At 43.0% G+C, this 3,731-nt stretch overlaps 1 non-coding gene across 1 annotated transcript; it reads left to right on the top strand.

Moving 5' to 3' along the window:
* The first annotated feature begins 3,375 nt into the window (after positions 1 to 3,375).
* Positions 3,376 to 3,482, top strand: LOC111884791 (small nucleolar RNA R71). Its single transcript, XR_002847900.2, has one exon. It is a non-coding gene; the product is annotated as a small nucleolar RNA R71 (small nucleolar RNA).
* Positions 3,483 to 3,731: the final 249 nt, after the last annotated feature.

The raw sequence follows: 3,731 nt of genomic DNA, 5'->3' as shown, positions 1-3,731 counted from the left end.
GTATTGTACTCATGGCTAGAAATGCTCCTCCAGAACTGAACATCCAAGACATCGGGATTAAAATCCCGAACCAAGCAAGAAGGGTATGAAAAACGGAGATTGAGTCTCCACTTCGGTATGAAGCCCCATACGCCAAGAGAATTCCCGAAGACTACACTCTCTATACACACCACCTAAACAAAACACAAGTGCCCGGTTGTAGGTAAAATCAATAGTCCGTTCCTCGAAGCATACGGTAGAGAAAAACTCCACCGATAATTCCCGGTATACGGGTTCTTGGATGGCAAACAAATTCCTCCATCCGTGACAAGTGAACGAAATTGGTCCCCTTCGTATGTTTTCGACCAATAGCGTGTCAACTCAGCAACCATTCCCACTCCACCAAGCCATCCCCAATCGATAATTGGGGCTATCACAAACTCCCTATTATACAGCCATCCCAGCCGATTCTCGTAAGTAGTTAACAACGGTCGGGGAATGTTTTGAGGAAACTGATATAAGGGATGTATACTTGCTACATCAATCGGGTTTTCCTCCTGTGGAACAGCTCTTCGAGGTCCCATTTCTGCATACAAAATCAAACCAAACAGCAAACATCTAAAACATTAAAACAATTTAAACCTGTCTGCCAGAAGTCACGACGTGGCTAGGCTACGCCACGTCATTGGCCGCGGTCGGTAACAGTTTTTGGATCGGTCCATTTGTATGCCATATCTACCAAAATTAATGCTTGGGGTTTGTTCCTATGGACATTTAAGGGACATGCAATCTAAAATCAACCACTAGATTCAACCAATTTCGTGAATCACTTAAACCCTAGCCATGAAAATTTTAAAATTGGATGAACTAACTACAAATAATGAGTAGAACACATACCAAGTAGATTAATTGGCAAGATCTTGCAATGAATTTGGAAGTAGATTAAGCAATCGGCTGTGGGGTTTTGTTGTTCCCGTTCGTGCGGCAGTTTCAAGTGGGGAATGAGGATTATTGGTCAAAGGGTTTTAAGGAAATGGTCCCCCCTGACTTTTTAAAGGCCACGACGTGGCTGGCTATGCACACGTCGTGGACCTTAAATCTGTTATCTAGTCCCATGTTTTCATTTAGACCCACGACGTGGCTAGGCTATGCCCACGTCGTGAAAACTGCCCAATTGCACAATTTTAAAATCTCACATGTTAACTAATTACTTTGCATCTCATTCATTAATTAAAGTTCTCCACAACTAATTCTTTACTAATTATCAGTTATTTAGATGATGAGTTGATGTCTTTCCTAAAAGAGAAAAAGAAAATTTTAAAAGAAAAGAAAATGCAAACCAAACTCGGGTTACCTCCCGAGAAGCGCTTCTTTTTCTTGGAGTCTTGAGCTGGACTCCGTGCCTTCTACGTTGAATCTTCTGAACAGTCCACCACCAAGATCTATTGTTCCTTGAATTGCCTCTTATAAGCTTGAACTCGCCTTTTATACGCCTTCTTTGAATTCTCCTTTTTAGCTTTTCCCTCTTCTTCAAGCTTGCGTTTTATGCCCTTGGTTTGTTCCTTGCACTCCATAGCATCCTCTTCCTCTTTCACTACCGGCTTTGTTACTCTTGAAGTGACCTCCTCTTCATCACTTGTCATCTCCTCATCCTCTTTGCTCACCCAAGAAGGCAGACTCTTGTAAGCTATGATTTCAATCAAATATGGAACAAATGCCCTCGGTTTTGTTCTTTTGACTCGATGAACTGCCTTGATCTCTTCTTCCATAAGCTTCTCCAGTTCTTCTAGTTCATTCTCTTCATTAATTATGAACACCTCTTCTTTATCTTCTTGAAAGTCATCTTGTATTCCAAAGACTTCTTGTTCATCTCCAACCCTCAAAGTGAGCTTAGACTCACGGATGTCAACAAGAGCTCCAGCAGTGTTAAGCAATGGACGACCAAGGATTATTGGAACATCGGGATCTTCTTTCATATCCAAGACTACAAAGTCTATTGGAAAAACAAATTTTCCAATTTTCACCAAAATATCCTCCACGATGCCCCGGGGTTGTGTCACCGAACGATTTGCCATGTGAATCTTCATTTTTGTAGCCTTCATTTTCTGAATCTCCAATTTTTGATAAAATGAAAAAGGCATCAAATGAATGCTAGCCCCAGAATCGGCTAAAGCATTAACCTTCATTTTATTCCCAAACTCACATGGAAGAGTGAGGCGTCCAGGATCCCCCATCTTTTCTGGTGTTTCTCCCAACACAACTTTTGAAGTTTGTTCACTTAGAATCACTGTAGACTGCTTCTTTAATTGCCTTCGGGTGTCTATCAAATCTTGCAGTAATTTCTGGTTCTCGGGAGCTTTGGATAAGGACTCGACAAAGGGAGTATTAATTGGGATCCCCTTCACATGATTCACAAACTCTAAATGCTCCTTCTCCAGTAGACTAAGTGCGGCTCGGGTGGGAAATGGCAAAGGTGGCTGATAAGCTCGAACGGGCTCAAAGGATTTTTGATCAGACATGCGCCACGTCGTGGCCAGAGGAGTGCCACGTCGTGGCGAACCTGGTTCAACAACTTTTCCATTTTCGATCTTTGATTTCTTGGGCTGTTGCGGTTCTTCTTCCAATGCCTCCAGGAACTCAGAGATTGCATCTTCTTCAGTATCGATGGCCATTACGTGAGATTGGGTCTTTACTTCGGGATTCTTCGGGACAATTTTTCATGAACTAGAGTGGCTAGCTGACCAAATTGTACTTCAAGGTTATGGATGGAGGCTTGCTGATTCTTTATTAAGGTTTGTTGTTCCATAATAGCAGAATCAGTGGCATCGTGTCTCTTTTCTGAAGCTTCCATAAATTTCATCAAAATGGTCTATAGGTCGGGTTTCTTCTCGGCTGGTGGCCGCTCCTTTTGATAAAGGCCTCGACCTGTCTTCCTATACTTCTCTTCTTTTTGTTTCTTATACTCTTCATATGGCAGCCACTCCTTCTTCGGTTTCCTCCAGTCCTCATCAAACTTGTCCCCACTAGAGTAGCACACTTGAGCTTTTTTGTTCCCAAACTCATCCATATTGCAGTCCTTGGTCAAGTGTGGACCACTACATCTTTCACAACCCACTCTTATGGCATGTATCGACTGGTCCATTTGTGTTTATCCTTCGATCCATATTATTTAGCATGGCCATCACATCTGCTATTTCTTCAGTTTGGGCCCCTCCACCGCCTTTGATTCCATCCTACCTCGGGTTGTGGTATTCGCGAGAGTGCTTCGCGAATTCTTCAATTAGCTCCTTGACCTCCCTTGGATTTTTCTTTTTCAAAGGTCCTTGAGAATCAAGGATTTGTCTTGTCATCACGTTGACCCCATCATAGAAGATTGACATCTCTTGCTGCACATTTAGATCATGCTGAGGGCAATTTCTGAGCAAGCCCTTGTACCGCTCCCATGCTTCGTATAGTGACTCCCCCAGCTGTTGCTCAAAGTTGGCTATTGCCTTCTTGAGTTTGGCTATCTTGGATGGCGGGCAAAACTGGTCCAGGAATTGCTCACGCATTTGAGCCCAAGTGGTGATTGTACCCGGTGGAAGTGCTTTTAACCACTCCTTAGCAGCTCCTTTGAAAGTGATGGGAAGCATCCTAAGCAAGATTGTGTTTCTGTTGACATTTGGGACATTGAAGTAATCCGCGATGTCGTTGACTTCATCTAGATGCTTAAAAGCATCCTCATGGTCTTTCCCGAAAAATGGGATGTCCTT

The sequence above is a fragment of the Lactuca sativa genome, chromosome 7 (assembly GCF_002870075.4).
Source record: "Lactuca sativa cultivar Salinas chromosome 7, Lsat_Salinas_v11, whole genome shotgun sequence".
Taxonomy (NCBI): Eukaryota; Viridiplantae; Streptophyta; class Magnoliopsida; order Asterales; family Asteraceae; genus Lactuca; species Lactuca sativa.
The sequence above is the reverse complement of the archived record's forward strand: the minus strand, read 5'-3'. Positions and strand labels throughout refer to the sequence as shown.